This window comes from Mus caroli, unplaced genomic scaffold, assembly GCF_978045245.1.
Source record: "Mus caroli unplaced genomic scaffold, Mus_caroli_1 scaffold_15, whole genome shotgun sequence".
NCBI classification, from domain to species: Eukaryota; Metazoa; Chordata; class Mammalia; order Rodentia; family Muridae; genus Mus; species Mus caroli.
Window position 1 is genome coordinate 3,425,817 of NW_028227270.1, and position 20,612 is coordinate 3,446,428.

Below are 20,612 nucleotides of genomic sequence, written 5' to 3' on the forward strand. Positions count from 1 at the left end.
GCCTTTCTTGTGGATCATTAAAGACAATCTGCTTCCTTCTAATCAAAAGAATGGAGTCTGATGTCAGATGGAGACATGACATTCTAATCTGCTCCAAAATTCAGAATGTTTTAGGCTATGCAACTCTATTAAGAGTCAATTCGCTGAGCATGCCAATAACCTAAGTAGGAGGCAACCACTCCAGAATGCTGATTCACCTGAAAACATGCTAAAACGTTGGCAGGAATAATCACCCCCTGAACTGGATAATGTGCTCAGCCTTCCAGGTAGTTTCTTCTGTGGTTTAGCTTAGTGAGCCTCTGCCATGCAGGACTGCTGAGCTTGCCTGTGTTTCCAAAGTTTAGCTCAGAGAAACATACCCTTTCCTTTTTCTTTTGTTTTGTTCTTTTGGTTACTAACAAAAGCCTAAGCATGGTTGCCCTGGCATTCTTCATTGTTTCTTGGAATATCCCTCACTTTTCACAATACAGTTAGTTGCTGACTTCCATTGTAGATTATACTAGGATTTATCTAATTAAAAATGGTATGTTTTTTTTTTCTCTTCCTCAAGCCAACTCTGTCCTGCTGGCAGCTGCTAATATTTACCATTTCCCTGGCCTATTATTTTTCTCTCAACTTAATAATTGGCTTCCGACATTTTTTTAACCAGTTGTTAAATTAATGAGGCTAAGAATCCGGAAGAGAACAGTTGATTTTTCTTGTAACATTATTGCAGCATGTCTCTTTGAGAGATGCTTGCAGAGGGCTGCTTAAGGTGGCACCTATAGAGAAAAAGAAAATGCTTCAACATGCTATAACCTCCCCCTACCCCGACTCCCAGAGAATGACTTTTGAATCCATTAGAAATTGAAGATAGCATTTATATAAATTGCCTTAAAGATGAAAATTAAAAGGAATGAAAAGAGAAATATATGTAGTTGATAGCTATGTAGGAGCAAAGTGATCTGGAGCAAGACTCCAAAGAGCCTTAGCATCTGTGCACTGAAATGCTTGTTTTAACAAGTCCAGCTGTGTTTCCTAACTATGTCACTCCTTTCCCTTGGCTAATGCCGAGCACAGCTTACAGAAAATATCAAGCTGCAGCTTTCTTGCTGAGAAGATCTGAACACTACTTTAATTTCCCAGCCAGGAGCTGGTGTTTCATCATGGACCAAGCATATTAAGTAGTTGTGGAAATGGAAGACCACACTGCAGGCCATATGGCAGCATTTCTTTGCAGAAGAGAAGAGGCCTTCAAATCAAACTGTTAAGTCTAAGAGCCGTTGGATGTCACAGTTACTAGTTTGCAGTTAAGAGCAGGAAATGTCTTTATCTCTTTTGACCTTCTTCCTTGTATAGCCATGATGGGTCCACTTAAAGTTTAAAAAAAATAAAAAAAAAAACACCAATCTGGATTAACTCTAAATCTATTAATCTCTGAATGGGATACTCACAAATTTCAATTCAAAGTGGAAGGCAAAAGCTACTTCCCCCAAGCTCCCATGGTCATATCTTAATATCTGCTTCATTTTGGGATAAATCGGAATGTTTTTAGTATGTAAAAATGTGTTTTCTAAAGTAAACAATTGATCTCATATAATTTGTTTCACTAACTTAGGCTACATTCTTTTCTCCTGTTTACGTAGCCCATGTAATAGTTATTATGGATTGTAAACTTACCCAGGAGACCGAACAATGGAGATGCTCTTGAGGGAGTTTCTACAGTGAAATCACTGATGTAGGAAGACCTCTTAAATGTGGGGAGTTGACATTCAGTGGCCTAGGCTTCCATGAGAACAGAGCACCAACACTCATCTCCTTATGCTCTCTGACTGGGAAAAGAGTGTAACTAACTACCTGCTTCTGATACCACAATATTTCATCTCAATGGACTGTACGCTCAAACTATAACTAAAAATATACAGTTCTTTTTTAAGTTGTTTTTGTTTGGGGTTGAGTTGCAGCAATCAGACTGTAATATATATACATATACATATACATATACATATACATATACATATACATATACATATACATATACATATACATATACATATACATATATATATATATATCACCCAACATTTATAATTTATAATTCAACTCAAAAGTTTCATCATTCAGCTAGCAAAAATAAAGTTCCAATTTGATCCTAATTCAGGTCTAGACCATTCTGGAAATCATGTGTATACAAGATACAATACTTACCTCTCTTCTCTTATAAAGCTACATTCTAGAAAATTAAATGAAAAGCTTCAAATAAATCACTTGAAAAATTACGATCTGAGGACCACCTGGCATGAGACGGAGTGATAAAGTACACAGGCTATGGTGATCATAGGCGTGTGAAGGAAGCATGTTTTCTAATCTCTTTCCAATTGTTTATTATTTAGATGCTTTAATTCTTAGTTGTTGTCATTTATCCTCAAGATTCCTCTTCCGGGCCGGGCGTGGTGGCGCACGCCTTTAATCCCAGCACTCGGGAGGCAGAGGCAGGCGGATTTCTGAGTTCGAGGCCAGCCTGGTCTACAGAGTGAGTTCCAGGACAGACAAGGCTATGCAGAGAAACCCTGCCTCGAAAAACCAAAAAAAAAAAAAAAAAAAGATTCCTCTTCCCATCTTAAACCATTTATTTTTCTGAAGCTCAAGGATCAGCCTCATTCTTCTCTGACATTCACAACACAATGAAGCTGAGGTAGATTCAAATCCAAATCTCTATAGTCATGGAAATGTCCTCAGAGTTTTAGATAAATCTTTCCTGGAAAGGTTGAATTATTCTTTCAGTGGCATTGACAGAGCCAACCCTCAGAGGTCAGTTCTTTCACAGTTCTTTCTTTTCTCTCCTTGGAGCTCTGTTTTCTTCTCCTTGGCTAATGTCAGGGCCTCCAACATTTGCTTCAGGCACAAGTGGGTCACTGTACACAGCAAATATAAAGAATCTGAACATTAGCTTTAAAATATCTTTCCAAAATCTATAATCTAGAAACAAAATTTCCCATCTCTGTTTGCTGATCCTTTTCCCCATTTCACCCTTCTTATATCATTATAGACTTCTCACAAGGTGGCTAGTGGGAATTGTTTTATTTTTCTTGCATAATTTTTCAGACCTCTAGATCTAGACACATTGGGGACACTGTATTTCTTTTGTAAAGGTATTTCACTTAATTTTTTTTTTTTTATTGAATCTCTTCAGTACCCAGTTTTGAAAAGTTTATTTTGGCTTCATATTCATTCTGTACTTCCTGAGGGGGAAAAGTTCTCAAGATTGTTTCTATAAAACTTAGATAAAAGAGTTTGTCTTCTCTTCACACTTTTTACCAGCAAAGGACTGTGCTCAACGATACTCCATCTAAGGATGGCAGGAATTGTAAGTATTGTTTCCTAAAATAAGACACACCCATCACCAAACAGGCAAGGTGGGTATTTATGCCCTAATGTGTGGTAATTGTGACACACAGGGATTTGAGTTCTGTGAACCGGATATGTCAAGAGACTGATTCACCAGCTCTTAGGATTATTTTTAACCCTTATCAGATGTTCCTCATTAGTTCTGCATTATTCCCTTAAACTGTCTCTCATTTTTGATTGAGGATAAATTTTAAAAAGGGGAGTTTGAATGTTTCAAACTACGTAGGTAAAGAACTAATGATAACTCTGTTGATAATGAAAATATTTAATAAGGTTCAGAATTATAGGTGAAGTAAAGGGGATAGTGATTAATGTTGCAATTCCATTTTCTTTAAATTACACTTATTTATTTTCTACATATGACTATGTGTGCTTGTGTGCTCTGTATGTGTGTGTACCCATGCTATGTCATGCACGTTGAGAGTAGAAGACAACCATTGGTGTCAGAGCTCTATCTTCCTGCATATCAAACTTAGAGCCTCAGATTTGAAAGCAATCCTCCCCTGAAGTTGGTGGGATCTTTGGTTGTCATCCTAGACACAAGGAGGTCAAAGGAGACAGTGGTTCTGCTTGCCTGCCTTTGTTTCTTGATGGTCAGTACATGTACTATGCTGCTGGCATCTTCCCCTACATCAACACCTAGCTTTTTTAGTCTTCCAGTGTGGACTGAAGAATTCTCCAAGAATTTACTAGGTCTTAAGTTCCATGTTGGGATTTCTAGATATTTAGCTTCATGGAATAAGCAGCTTGACCTTTCTTCAGTTCAGACAGCCAATGTTGGACTATCCAGATAATACTGCACAATTGACTGAATCCCATGTTATAATATATGTTCATTCTGTCAGCTCCATTCCTCTAGCATAGCCTGAACAATAAGGACATTCATTAGAAGCCTAAACATAAACAGAGTTACTCCAGAGAATGAGGCAGGGATAAGAAAGAATGAAAGACTGATTCTTTTCATATTATTCCTTCTGTGTCACTCGCTCTACTGTACCCACATGTCTACGGTAAATGTAAGATGTAACAGTGAGAAAGTATCACAGACTAGAAGGCCCTCAACTATTTACAGTCTGATAATGTTTTCTAGACTTAGTATTGTATGTTACCTTGGGACCATTACTAAAGGTCTAATCAAGGTGATACTGAAAGAGAGATGAAATTTCAAGACCTGTAAGTAATATAAAGTACTCAGAATGTGCCGGTTGTTTGTGAGCCTAGAGGCTGCCTGGGGCTGAGAAAAAAGAAAAACAAACCCGGGTATGCCCCATAGTTAAAACATTCCTGGGAACAGCTTAACCTTAAAGATAAAGAGGAATGTGAGGACATAACAGGGCTCTCTAAACTGAGTCAACAACTCACAGAACTCTGACACCCTGCACGTACATGTAATTTTTCTGCTGATGTTTGAATAAGCCAATAGTGTGTCGCTATGCTGAATTCCACACCCCTAAGCCCCTTACCCCATAAAAACCCCTAGCTTTCGAGCCTCGTTGCTGACATCCGTTATCTCCTGTGTGGGATGCATGTCGGTCCGGAGCTTCGTCATTAAATGACCTCATGTAATTACATCAAGATGGTCCTTCATGATTTTTTGGGTGCACGCTGAATCAGGAATTGAGTGGGGGTTTCCTCACTCGGTTCTATCAATACCCTAGGAAATTTGGAGCTAATCATGGTATCCTTAAGTTAATAAAGGGAATACAGGAATGGAGGAGAAGAAAAAGAGAAGGAAGAGGAGGAAGAGGAGGAGGAGGAGGGATAGGAGGAGGAGGGAGAGGTGGAGGGGGAAGAGGATGGATAGGAGGAGGGTCGGGACAAGGAGAGAGGAGGGGAGGAGAGATGAACAGTAAGTCTGAGAATCTTACAATAGGAAACTTACTATTTCCCTACATCATTCCCTTTCTATTCAAACAAAGAAAATTGGACATATTTACAAGACAAAATAGAGAATTATTTTGTGTCATAACATGATGGGAAATTCTAATGATACTGATAATAGCTTTAGCCAGTTATCTTCTTTCTTTAATATATGACATGATAGAATTCAGAAATACAATCATTTTACTAACTCTGTCAACCTTTTGGCCCTCAACAATCAAGATGAACTATATCAATATTTTACTTCTGTGTTGAGGCAGAAAACACAGGGATGGTTTGCAGTAATAAATGCCTTAAATCCTATGACAAGTAATATAAAAGATAATATAAATTAATATAAATAATTTAGACTAATATAACTCTACAAATAGGAGGATAAGTAACTATGTATACAAAATTTGAATTATTGCATTACAAAGTAAATTTAAGATTTCAAAAAACACTTTATTTTTAGGTAAAGTTTCTGATCTCTTTTAGTATTTGACTTTCTCACTGATGTCTGGTATGATTATATTAATGTGAGATGCTACTGATGAGTTACTAATATTGAATTCACAGAGGTATATCTGTTGCACTTCCTAGTTCTTTTGTAGGGTATACACTGTATAGCTCATCTATGGAAAAATTTCATGTATACCACCTAAATATTAATGGATTTTCCCTGTCTTTCTCGTAACATAGCATTACCTTAAACATATTTTAAAAATACTTCTAGCATTTAAAATTGGCTAAGGACAGTTAAACACTTCAATGAATTTGCTATACTTTGTAAAATCAGGTGACAAAATGCAATTTAAATGACTGACACTTTCTATTTCATTATCTAGAGTTTCACTATCCTAGTTGGCAATTTCACACTTCCAGACAAGAAAGTTCATCCATGAAGTGTTTCCATAAATAGAGGTAAAAAAAAAAACACATTTGACTAGCATTCTTAAGATTAGAAAATGCAGATTGCTTTAGTAATAAAGTAGAGAGAGAGAGAGAGAGAGAGAGAGAGAGAGAGAGAGAGAGAGAGGCATTTATGTGTGAAGTGTCCTTGATTTTTAATTGCTATAAAGCAATAGCATTGCTAATAATTTTTTATAATATACCTGGGATTTTAAGACAGGGATCTTAATGAACCTATCAATACCAGACTCTAAGCCCATCCATTTTTACTCATTTTTTTTTGTAGAAAATATGCAACATAATGAATTAAATCCTCCTCATTTTCAATTGAAAAATTATTTTGGAATGTAATTTTTACAAAAAATATTCCCATGCTTATATTTCTATTTCAATACTGATAATTAAGAAAGTGAAATCTTATGTATTTTAAGTAATTTTTAAATAACACAAAAAAAAAGCTTTACCAAGAGATGAGACATCATGTAATTATATACACTGTATGTAATGTTTACATCTAACTCATTGTACTTTTTTTCATTTTTTTAATGTTGAAAATTTCAAAATCTTTTATTATGGTAAAATACTATTCTATTTATAAAATTATTTAGCATCACACCTGGAACCTTAAGACTAGTTATTTAGAGAATATTGATTTCATAAAACTCTAGAATATCAGTTCATGTATATTTGTGTGTGTGTCTATATGTGCATGTAGTGAAGTGAATTTAATTTAAAAGATTGAAGCTGTATTTCAGTTGAAAATCCTTTAAGATTACTTTTTCCTTCCACACAGCCCATCCTTAACTGTGCACATTGACTTAGGCTGTGTTTCAGAGCTACCACATTCAGGTAAACACAATCAGGAGAATGCACACATTGTTCAGTTGACATGAGCGTCAAATCAATGAACTCTTGGCAGTGTCTTCATGCATATATCTTGCTTTATATGACATTGGCCCTTTCGCATATTTAATGCTTACTTAACACACAGGGCATACTAGAAACCATGTACTGTTTTAAATGCCTTAGATATATTGAATTATCTAGTTTATTGTGCAAACCTAATGTGGGGAGAATTACGATTAATCCAAATTTACAGATATGAAACAGAGTCTTGGAGACACCATCCTCCTCTTCTCTAAGACCCAGGCCCATGTTCATTATTCCGGTCCCTCTCAACATATTTTAAGAAACCTCAAAGCATAGCCATCTTTGTTTATTTACTTTACCTGACTTCTTGTGAAAAATTCTAGATGAGTGGCATAAACTCAACATCCTAAATCATGATAAAGATAAGGCACATTCTCTTTAAAAAAAAATAACATGGCCTTAAGTATAGTTCAGAATTATTTTACATGCTTAGACACTTAAAATTAAAGAGTTGGCCAAGCACATTTACTCCACCCGCAAATGTCATTCCAATGAATTGTTCAGCTTGAAGTCACCATAGGAGGTGTCTGACTTAATAATCTCATTTTACAGAATATAGTCTTGAGCTCTTGGACTTCAGACAAATTGCCCAGAGACATGCATTTAGTTCCTCCCCACGGCCATGGGACTAGAGCCTGGCTCTGTGGATGCTGAGCATACAGCCACATCATGCTGCTTGGTAATCTTTTTATAGATTAGGTCCTAAATATAGACTTTGGTAATTTAATTTGGAATATCATGAGAGAGGAAGCATCAACCAATAAAATGTGCTGAAGCTCCTCCAACAGGTGACGCATGTCGAATCAAGGTCAGTCGGTGATGCCGATGCAAGGTGAGAGCTATTTGGACCTTCCAATGTGCAGTGAGGTCTAAATCTAAGAGTACATGTAAGGTGATCCATAATGAACTGCCTCCATCTATTGTCAGCACAGGTGGAAGGCCACACAGAAAAGAAGCCAGCCAGAGATGGAGTTGAAATGAGGGCACAGTGAGAAACCAGCCATCTGTCTACCAGCAGTGCAGCTCAGCAGGGCAGCAGCAGGGCCTTCCAAATGAGCCTACTCAAACAGCAGAGTTCTGAGTCAGGGCTTTAATCACAAGTAGTGCTTCCTTTTTGAATATATATATATATATATATATATATATATATATATACATACATATATATGTATATATATATATTTATGCAGTATATTCTGATCATGGTTTTCCCTCATCCAACCCCAACCTAGGTCTTCCCAACCTTCCCTCCCACCCAAAGCCACACCCTTTATTTCTCTATTTTGTTAGGAAACAAACAGGTGTCGAAAATAATAATAAAATAAAAACAAAAAAGAATAGAATAAAACAAAGAAAATTAGCCAAAAAGAAAGCCAAAGAAATACACATAGACATACTCTCTCGGTGTTTCTTTATGTACTTATGAGAAATCTCTGTAAGGATGTGTTAAACTGAAATACCACACAGTGTCAAAGACCTGAGCATCTTGTGTACCTACATGACTCTGTACATTAAAATATTCTTTTGAGAAAGACAAAGACTCTTTCATTGCTTCCAAATCTAAACTTTGTGTCTTGAAGGATGATTATTAATTCAACTATATTGAGGTTTGGTCTGGTTGTTTATTAAAATGCTAAGTGTAGTCTCCCAAACCCTGGAATCTGGATGTAGACCTGTGTGACCCTAGCTTCAATTTTTTCTGATTGGTAAATAAAGATGCTGAAAGCCAATAGCTGGGCAGAAGAGATAGGTGGGGTTTAGGATTTCCCACCTTGGGGTTTGAGGAAAACAAGGAGGAAAGACGACGTTGGAGGAGGAGAGAGAAGCTGCCATAAAATCATGGCCTTGAGGTCTGGCCTATTGGAGTTAAGAGAAGCTGAGATGAAACATAGTAAGTAATAACTTGGGGCTATCGATAGGAAAATCGATTCTAACAGCATAGAGGGTAAGTATCTGTCTGGTTCTTGTGCTGTTTAAGGCTTATTGTAAATGTAAAAGTTGTTTGTGTGTCTTCTGTCCAGGAACTAAATAATCAAAGAGTGGAAACCCCGGGCTGGGATTAAAATTTTTTTACAACAGGACTCCCTTTGCTCTAGTAATTAAGGGTGGAATTTAAAAGGTAAGAGGGGGCAGTGGTATATTACAAATAAAGTCTGAACCTGAACTCTTCAGTGAAGCTGCTGGGCTTATAGACTGTGTGGAAACTACCTTTTCAGATGCACATCTCTCCCTAATTTTCTCCCTCGGATTCCATAAACATAACGAAGCAGGATAATGTCTTTAACAAGATGTCACAACAGAATAATACTTTTCATAACTTATTCAAAGAACTCCCAGTACTTTGCTAATGTTGGCTCATTAGTCACACCCAACTGTGGCAGATGATGAACGGATGTGTCGGGTAGCACAAGATTTTTATAAGCAAACCTATACTGAGACTCTGAAATTAGATTGGAGAGCCAAGGCATACGGGTACAAAACAAGAAAGAATCGAGAAGGAATCTTGCTGTTTTCCTTATTACTATCTTCCTCTACTTCAGCTGCTATAGCAACAGCCACATGCTGGGCAAAACATGTACAACAGAAATGTAGTTCTAATAGGAGGCTGGAAGTCTGAGATCAAGATATCAACATATTCAGATTATTCCAGTGGTCATCTGGAAGGTGGTCAAATGCCAGGGTTATATCCCCAGTGGAAAAGATAAAAGCCTTATCGTGTAAAACCCAAAGTCATAAACTATCATCATTTGAGGATTAGATATTCAACATATAAAATTAGGGGAGTGGGCAACAACATTCAAAACTTAGTGAGTTTTAAGGTAGGCATCACGAAAAAGTATGAAATGAAATTATGTGACTCATACTAATGATGCTTTCAAATAGCACATACATGTAAGAGAGACAAGCAGGCATTTTTGGAGTTGAAAATTCAGCTATACACAAATTGAAAAAGTATACAAGTACACTGTCATTCATTAAAATTTGAGAGTTGTTTTAACACCATAAAATGTTTATCTGTGAAAATAATGATCACAGCTGTGCATTGTCATACATAACTATTCCTAGCATTTTGCATTCAGATTCAATAATCACAATTTGGCTATGCGGTGATTTCACAAACTGCTTGGACTACATGAGAGCCTGTCTTAAAACAACAACCCTAAAACTAAACAAAAACAACCACTCTAAAACTACATTCAAAATGTTTCAAAGTTAGATTTGATACAACATAGGTTTACCTAGTAAAGACTATGTATTATCCCTGGTACTAAATATAAAAATATCAACAGAATTTAGCATAAGCTTTATTAAATATGCAGTGTTAGATGAAATGACTGTATGTGGTCAGTGACTACCTTAATGACTAGCAATGGATATAAAGCACTTATAACTCCATAGAAAAGTCTGGACAGGATTGTTTTCAGATTCTGCTGTCTTAAACTATAGAACTATATTATTTGATCCTTAAGGTAGTGAGGTTAGTTCAAAATTAGAAAAAAGTATTAGAAGGTTTGCCTTTGAATTTCTTAGGACCATATGCTTCCTTTATTTTTGTTTAGATTTGTGCTGGTTTCCTTTTAAAAAATGAAAACATAGCTTAACACAGGGAACATCTAAACTGAAGGTACTACTTGAATGTTTCTTGAGTGTTGGGCCTTGAAAGAAGAAATTGTAACGGCTGAAAGTGGAGTCAAGTTGAAATATACCCACATACCCACCCATCTCTTATGAGTCCACTCACAGTACAAGCATCTTAGTGTTGATGACTGTCTGTCATTTTGTTTCAGTTCCAGGGTTTAAATTTTAAAAAAGGTCTTAATCTCAGAAAATCCTTAATTTAGCACTTGAGAGTAGTAAGAAAATGATTGAATAGATTGAGTACTATGAGAGTACCAGGAGTAAAGTACTAAGTAGATATACAAAAGAATACGCCTGAGACATGTCTTACACATTTGATGAGCACATAGCAGGCTGAAAAGACGAGATGCATTAAAAAGCAAATTAGCATCTAAAAGAATCATCTTTGATTTTAGCCATTCTGACTGGTGTGAGGTAGAATCTCAGGGTTGTTTTGATTTGCATTTACCTGATGACTAAGGATGCTACACATGTCTTTAGGTGCTTCTCAGCCATTCAGTATTCCTCAGTTGATAATTCTTTGTTTAGCTCTGTATCCCATTTTTATTTTTATTTTTATTTTTATTTTTATTTTTTTTAAATCACAACAAACAAATAAAACATTTTACTATTGACATCAATAAAACCAACTGAAGACAATTACTTGTAAATTGGACTTACTTCAGTAGGGAAATAACTTAGAAATTACTTGATTTAAGCATAGCCTCCCAAACTCCAAAATATATATGTACTATGTATTTAATACAATCAATCTTCATGTCTGGGAAAACCATGGTTTTTATAGATGGCTTCAAATTATCTCTAAGGTAATAAATGTATCATATATTTTTCTGAGTTGATTTGAGCTTTAAGGGAAATATACAAAAACCCTAGTTTCTTCTCCAGAATGCGTTTCTTGTATAATGGCTCCATCTTTAAATACAATTGGCTTATCCTTAAAATATCATTTTTTGCTTTGTCATAGGGAACCTGAGGGAAGGAAAGCACCTCAGAAAACTTCCTTTTCTTTTCTATTCCATCTTTTTGGCAAGCTCTCATTTAACTTAGAATGAACTCCATGTTTCTCTCCTTAGGTTTACAGCTCTTCTCCTTCTCTGTCACGGTCCACATGAACTAAGAGCAATAAGGATCAGTGACTGACACGTCCACCCTGAGCAGAGTGTCTTATTTTTTTTTTTTTGAGTGAAAAATTTTTTTTAGATATTTTCTTTATTTACATTTCAAATGCTATCCTGAAAGTTCCCTATACCTTCCCCCCACCCTGCTCCCCTACCCACCCACTCCCACTTCTTGGCCCTTGCATTCCCCTGTACTGGGGCATATAAAGTTGGCAAGACCAGGGGGCCTCTCTTCCCAATGATGGCCGACCAGGCCATCTCCTGCTACATATGCAGCTAGAGACACGAGCTCTGAGGGTACTAGTTAGTTCACATTGTTGTTCCACCTATAGGGTTACAGACCCCTTCAGTACTTTTGTACCCCATTTTTAATGGGGTTATTTGGTTCAAGAAGTTAGAGTCTAACTTCTTGAGTTCTTTGTATATATTGAATATTAGCTGTCTATCAGATTTGGGGTTGGTAAATTTAGGGTTGCCATTTTGTCCTATTGACAGTGTACCAGTACCATGCAGCTTTTACCACTATTGTTCTGTAGTACAGCTTGAGGTCACAGAATATATCATCCTGAGTAAAGTAACCCAATCACAAAAGAACACACATGGTATGCACTCACTGATAAGTGGATGTTAGCTCAGGAGTTCAGAATACCCAAGATACAATTCACAGAGCACATGAAGCTCAAGAAGAAGGAAGACCACAGTATGGCTACTTCAATCCTTCTTAGAAGGGGGAACAAAATACCCCTGGGAGGAGATACAGAGACAAAGTGTGGAGCTAAGATGGAAGGAAAGACCATCCAGAGACTGATCTACTTGGGGATCCATTCCATATACAGTTATCAAACCCAGATATTATTGTGGATGCCAACAAGTGCTTGCTGACAGGAGCCTGATATAGCTGTCTCCTGAGAGACTCTGCCAGTGCCTGACAAATACAGAAGTGGATGCTCACAGCCATCCATTGGACTGAGCATGGGGTCCCCAATGAAGAAGCTAGAGAAAGGACCTAAGGAGCTGAAGGGGTTTGCAGCCGGATAGGAGGAACAACAATATGAACCAACCAGTACTGCCTGAAGTTCCAGGGACTAAACCACCAACCAAAGAGTACACAAGGTGAGACTCATGGCTCCAGCTGCTTACGTAGCAGAGGATTGCCTTGTCGGACATCAGCGAGAGGAGAGGCCCTTGGTCTTGTGAAGGCTCAATGCTTCAGTGTAGGCAATCCCAGGATAGGGAATTAGGAGTGGGTGGGTTAGTGAGCAGTGGGAGGGGGCATGTTATGGGGGGGGGGTTGGAGGGAAAATGGAGAAAGGGGATAAAATTTGAAATGTAAATAAAGAAAATAGCTAATAAAAAAGAAATAGATTTCTACACCTCTTTAAAATATGGAGGATACATACAATATTCAACCCATTCTGCAGTGAGATAATTACTTGCCATAAACGGAACTTAACTAAACGTGCACTGTCAGCTTTACCAATTAAAGTGTCCATCTGCTTTTATTTTGAGTTAAAATTTGCCTGTGATAGCATACTTTACAATAAAAGTCTCTTTTTGATGTTTGTTTTGAAAAAGAAAAAAAGAGTCATCTTTGCTTATTGAGGTCCATTAGCTCAAGTGTTTCTGGGGAATTGTTGCAATAGTTTAGAAAAATAGTTTGGATCAGATTGCTCATAATTTTGTAGCCACTGTCTAAGGCTTCTGACATTATTATTCTGAGACACAGTCAAAACGTTTGATTCAGCCACATCCCAGGATGATGCAATGTGGGGCATAACTCATGAGCAGAATCTGAGACTTTTCTTAGAACTCATGTGATACAGGCAAGGCACAGAAAGGTGACATGAATGGGCTTTTGGGAGTAAGGGCTTACGGATTCCTCTCAATCTCAATTGCAGGTTTACTGTACAGAGAAATCTTTTTAAAAAATCATTCCAAGAGGTGGACCTCTCTAAGGCTCTCCATAGTGGTGGCAAATATTCTGTCCAGTGGTTCCTCTAGTGAGCTTAAGTGAAACCCATGCTTCCTTCTACCTGAGGTATGAGTACTAACTTTGGAGCAGGGGAAAAAACCTTCCATCCACTCTTCATAAACAGAAATCCATGTAATGTCATAATGTTAGCCTATTATTAAAAAACAAAGTGAGTTCCAGGACAGCCAGGGCTACACAGAGAAAGCCTGTCTTGAAAACAAACAAACAAACAAACAAACAAACAAACCATAGAATTTAAATAACAGAAACAAAATATAAATAACAAAAGAGTGTTGATAATCAAAACATTAACTTATATTTTCCAAAGAGAAGAGAAAAATACATTTTAAAATTCAAGGAAAGGTTATATTCTAACCATAACCTGCCAGGCTTATTTCAGCTTAGAACCACTCAGTTCAGTAGAAGTCATCCTCTTGCCAAGATATTGATAGATACTAAAATTTAGGAACTCCAGAAGTATATGTTGCACAAATAGGGATGAGTAAAAATTATACTTTTAGAAAGTATCCTTGGTTATAGACATTTTTCTGAAATGGGACTAAAATTTAGCTTTAATCACTAAGTTAAAAGACTCCAAATATATTTCCTCATGAACAACTCCATGAAAACTGAAACATCTACATTTATGAGTACTTTGAAAGCTTCCTTCTTCTCCTCACATTCTACTAATTTTGATATAGATACTATTACTTCAGAATAAAGAGCCATAATGTTCATCTTTATATGCACTGATTCATTTGTAGATGACTTCATAAAGCAACAGAACTGTGGAATTAGGAACCAGGTTAACATTCGTTTTCTATTTGATGAGAACATGAGACAGAAACTGGTCTGGAAACTTTAGGGTACAGACTTTGAAGGCAAGCAGTTCTGTTCTTGGCCTTTATCTCAGTACATGTCTGAATTCTTAAGTTTTAACTAAAAGGCATAGCTCTCCCTTCTCTTCTCCTACTCCTTCAAAACCTCCTATAAGATTTACTGTTTGTCAACCTTGTTCTTTTTCCTCTCAATCTCTAAACACAAAATAGTCTTTGGGTTTTTGCCTGAATCTAAGTTCTTTTGTTAACAGGACTAAGAACCCACACAAATGAACTATCAACTATGATTTATTTCCAAATAGGCCATGGCCTTCAGAAAGAGGTTTCAGAGCTATCTTACCAGCATTGAAACAACCACTTCACTTAGCCTGGAGGAATGGGTTTAAGAAAGAGGTGCAAAAGCAAACAACTAGAAAAATATGAATTGCTTTGTCACTGGTTAGACTTCTTGACAAATGAAGCATGGGAACTTGAAGGACTAAAATGGTGACGTCACCACCAACAGGTTCTTCACATCCTCTTTAAAGACAGTATCAACTTTTTAAAAATAATGCAATAAAGAAAAGATGGAATAAATTTCAGAGATTTTAGCCCTCTGAGAACTCATGACTGGTCCCAGTAATGAGGTTTATTAGTGTTCAGTTTTGATTTGTTTGTTTTGTTTTATTTATTTTATCCTGTTTTTGTAAGTTTTAAAATGTCCCGTGAGCTTTATCCGGCTCAATGTATTCTGGAAAGTAAAAATTCTAAAGATGTATGTTTCCATAGTAAGTAGCTAAAATCAGATTCTCTCTTCCAATTTGTAGCGAGGTTGAAGAATCATTAGATAAAATATTTCCTTCATAAGTGTATTGTTTCCTTTTACAATGACATAAGAGCTTATGAATCACACACTGGCAGTGGAACGTGAGATGACCTCATTTTGGAGTGGAAAGCTAAACACCGCAAAGAGGTAATTTAATAATAGAGCTCAAAACAATAGCTAAATATATTATTCTAGGAATACAGCAAATTTTCTTTAAATCACAAAATTTTGGTGCAGAGATATATAATTTTACACTTTTATGAGGTATGTAATTGTTTCACCTATTTTCCAGTATTTTAACACTATGATTACTTTAATGGAGAATAGATAGGGCAGAAGAAGAGTTTTCAAAAGACCTTTGCTAATGCTGACATTAAAGGATAATTGGCACCTTTGAAGAGAAAGTGAAACGTGTGCAAATGCTCCGTTTACATCCTAGAGGATAATAATGCCCCTCTGGAGCAGGTGTTCCACAGTCAGAACACACAGAAGTCCGAAATTCAAAAGCTTAGCTGAGATTTATCTTCTTTCATGTATACAGCCAGATTAACAGCATGAGATGACTCGCACTTCCTTTCTGTGTTATACAGAGATGCATTTATCCATTTTTATTAGTATTTGCTAATTGTAAGAAAGAATAAGTTTCATTATATATATATAATAAATATAATATATAAATATTATAAATATGTATTATATATATGACTTGCAGTGTCCATTTAGTATTGTTTGTATGTATGTAATTATACATGTATCTTTATTAACCCCACATCAGATAGAGGGCTAATATTCAAAATACATGAAGAACTCAAGAAGGTAACCTCCAAAAATCCAAACAATCCAATAAAAAAATGTGGTATGGAACTAAACAGAGAATTCACAACAGAGGGATCTTGATTGGCCGAGAAATACTTAAGGAAATGTTTAAAGTCCTTAGTCATCAGGGAAATGTATGTGCTTTTAGGACTGGCCATATAGTAGTCAAGTAGAGGTAGCCTAATTGGCTTATCTCTCAGGAAGAATAATTCTCCAACTCTCTATAATCAGTAATTTCCTGTAGCTATTCATTAGGGATGTATCGACATTAGATTTCTTCCATTCAAATTTGCTTGTGAACTGCTGTCATTTCTAAGGTCTTGTTTAGGCTACCACAGTGTTAAGATCTCTTATGTGCAGGTATCCTGTCAAATACGAAGTACAGCAATGAACATTATGGTGCGATATAATTTGGCAGTAGCCAACAGCAATATAATTGAGTTTAAGACCCATTCAATCAGAACAAATTCATGTCTAGTATTGTAAACCTGGCTAACTAGCCATGACTGGGGAGGCCACATAATCTAGAGCATTCCTAAATTCCTAAACCATTGTAATCTAGCTGCATCCTAGATACTGTTTCTAATGTCCATATAGGTAAGTCTCACCCCTCTTCAAGAAGCTTTCTTTATTATTATTTTTTTCTGGAGATCATTACAGAAAGCACAATGAGGTACTCATCCCCAGTTGATACATCTACACCACTACCCCTACACCTAAGGCTCAGGAGACTACTTGGAAGAGGGGCAGAAAGATTGTAAAAATCAGAGGACTCAGATGTTTCAGAGAGATTTTAATATCCTCTCTGGCAAAGGGAACTTTAAGATTATGTAGTTTATCTCCAAAGAGGAATCCAAGAGAAGACTGGGAGCTCTTGTCCCCCACCAGCCAGGCAGTTTCTCCTGTAGCTTACTCTTTGAGCATCTACTACTTCATCATCAAGTTGACCAATGCCACTTCCCTACATTCTAATTCCTTCCATGGCTGTACGGGGTGGGAGACATTTCATGCATTCCCTGTTTTAAGTTTCCTAAAGCATTTCTTTTCATTGTCTAATAAAACAGCTAAAGTTTTAGTAATTTCTGACTTTCTTTAAGTAATCACAAATTAAAAACTAGATAATCGCAGGATATTTGATCTCCTTTTCTCATCCCAGTATCTCTATTGCCTATAAGTTTGCTCAATAGACATCAAGCACCTGCTGCATGCTCATGTACTCAGAACCCTTACTGATGATAACATTGAAAACGGTTGTAGATGAATCATACTAACCAAATTTACACAGTAAAGAATGGGTAAGCTGAGCAAACATTGTATCTGTAGTATAAAGAAATTGAATAAATATGTAATAACCTTGCACAAATGAATACTCGCTTCCAATGTTTTCATTAGAGAATTCTATAACATGGTTAAGGAAGCAATGAGACCAATTCAAGAAAATTTTTCAGAAAATAGGAACTGAGAGAGAAACTTATAAATCCATTTTTAAAGTGTAAATTACCTTAATTATAAAACCCAGACAATACATTGAGGGATAGAAAAGGAGAAGAGTAATATCTCTTATAAAATTAATTAATCATGAAACTATAATCAACTACAAAACAAGTTAATGAATGAAAGGAAAATATCCTCTATTTTATTTAGAATAAAAACTCATAACAATAAAATAAAAATAAATAAACATTTATTCTAAATCACACAGAAAAAAGTAGGCAAGATAGATATTCTATTTATTATTTAATATAGTTATGGAGACTACTATCAATATAATCCATATACTTAAATGTTCTTTCAAAAGACCTTTCAACTCTTACTATGTTTAATGGCAAAAATGTAGATTGTGTCTTCCCAAATGAGTATCAAGATAATAATATTCCTCACACCTGTTTAATTCAACCAAATGCTGGTAATGTCTGCTAGTGAAACGAGAACAGTAAAAAGGAATTTTCATGTATGTCAATAGGAAATGCAGAAAAAAAAATTTTCTCTTTATGGAGAAAACAAGATTGCCAAGAAGCAAAACCGAAAGAATTAGTAACATGACTCCTATACCTCATATGAGACCATATCCAGGTCATTTCCTAAAAGAGGAATGTCAAACCCCACAATTCTCTTCATAATTGCATCTTGCAATGAAATTGGAAGTTTAATTTAAACATAACAGTGATTGCTATAGGCTCTAAAAAGGAGAGGACCCAGTAAATGATATACAGGTTATTTCATTTTTTTTCTTTTTCAATAGTGGTGAAATTTGATATTAAAATGAGGATCTATACAGAAATTGTCATCTGTAAAACATATGGAATTCTCTCTCTTTTTTTTTCTTTTTCTCTTTATTGTTTCTTTTTGTTCTGTTTGTTTGTTTTTCGAGACAGGGTTTCTCTGTATAGCTCTGGCTGTCCTGGAACTCACTTTGTAGACCAGGCTGGCCTCGAACTCAGAAATCCACATGCTTCTGCCTCCCGAGTGCTGGGATTAAAGGTGTGCGCCACCAGGCCCAGCTGACAGAATTCTTTAACACAGAGTAAGTTTTATTATATGCAAACTGAGAAGCAATTTATGAGGTCAGAGCCTTACTAGGAATGCTAATTATATTTGTGTCAACTTGACCCAAACTACAGCCATGTGAAAGTCATTTGATTGAAAAAGAAATCCTCTATAAGATAGGGCTGTGAGGAACCCTGTAGGGCTTTTTCTTAATTAGTGATTGTGTAGGGAGGATACAGTTCATTGTGGATAGTGTTATCCCTGGGCTGGTGGTCTTGGGTTCTATAAGAAGAGGCTGAACAAGCCATATAGAGCAAGCCAGTAAGCAACACCCTTTCATGGCCTCTGTATCAGCTCCTGCCTCCAAGTTTCTATACTGTTTTGAGTTCCTGTGGAAGTGTAAATCAAATAAATCCTTCCCTCCCCAACGTGCTTTTTGATCAAGGTGTTTCACCACAGCAATAGAAACCCTAAGACATTGGGTGATATGCAGAGTGTGACAAACAACTGTAAGTATGTTACAACTGTGTGGCACAGTGTCTCTGAGAGGGCTTGGAAGTCCGTGGAAACTGTAAGAATGAAGGCAAAGTATATACATACAACTGTACTCTAGCTTATAAATGTAATTATATCTGTGTACCTAAATTGAACACAGATTTACAAGGGACGTGGTATCTTGGCTATTAAATGAAGAGCTACAAGTAGAATACAACTGAATAGGATTGAACTAGACTGTTCTACACGGTAATGGATTAAATTTGAAAATATCAATAGGAACTCATTTTAGCTTTATATAGATGCAGATGGCTACAGAAAGAAACACACATACATTTGCAGAATAGTGTTGTCTTTGTGCACATTCACACACACGTGTATGTGTCCACCCACAAGTAGATATGTGCAGTAGTGCTTTATTTAGCTAAGAAATGTTGGATGCAATGCTAGAAAGGTAGCATGGACATTCTTAGTGACAAAATATTGATTTAATACACTAGCATCCAATGAATGAAGGACTCTTTGGACATATGGAGAACTCTAAACTGAAAGGACACTATCCACCAAGAGCCTTTTGCACACTGAACAGAAAACACAGAACAATCCTAGTAAAGAGCAAGCCAATAAAACCCCACTTTAAAGGGCACATAGGTGGCGTGTGATAGAACCGCTGAACAATGTGAGCCCTAAAGTAATTAGGTTATATTTCATATGCAGATATAAAAAGCTAATAAATAAGGAATGGGAGAAAAGAAAGTTCTGCATAGAATAACCCAATTGTGTCAGACACCAACAGTAGTAATTTGTACAGCTCCGTGAGCATTAGATGCACAGAGGAGAGTGGAGTTTTATTATCAGTCTCTTCCTCACAAAACACATTACTAAAATCTAATTTGCCAACCAGCAAGTTTCAAGAGTCTCTAGGACCAAATATTGAAAATGCTCATGAGGTTCAAGAAGTTTAAGACACAAAGTTTAAGAAGCTCTTTGCAGAGGAGGAAATACAAACCAGGGAGAAGGTAAGAACGGGGAAGATTTGGATCAAGTGGAATTTACTTCCCTAAAAGATTAGCCAAAGCTTATATCCAACACGCTGCAGAGCGTCATATAAATCACCACAGTCACAAATATATAGTTGTGTCTCCCTTGTGGACAAAGATGCAACATCACTAAGTCATATAACAGGAACAAATATTTCTATACTGGGCATGATCTTGTGTCTCATCACCATGACCTTCGCTGCTATGCTGGGTTCACCAGGGGTTGAACCCATCCTGACATAGTCTTTGAAGAAACCTTGTTCATGATACTTAATACAGCTGTAGTGGCAACGCTTGTCCATTTAACACAAA

General features: G+C 36.4%; 1 protein-coding gene across 1 annotated transcript in view; it reads right to left on the reverse strand.

Moving 5' to 3' along the window:
• Positions 1 to 20,612, reverse strand: part of Hcn1 (hyperpolarization activated cyclic nucleotide gated potassium channel 1) — a 369,238-nt gene that overhangs the window by 30,704 nt on the left and 317,922 nt on the right. The window lies entirely within an intron of this gene.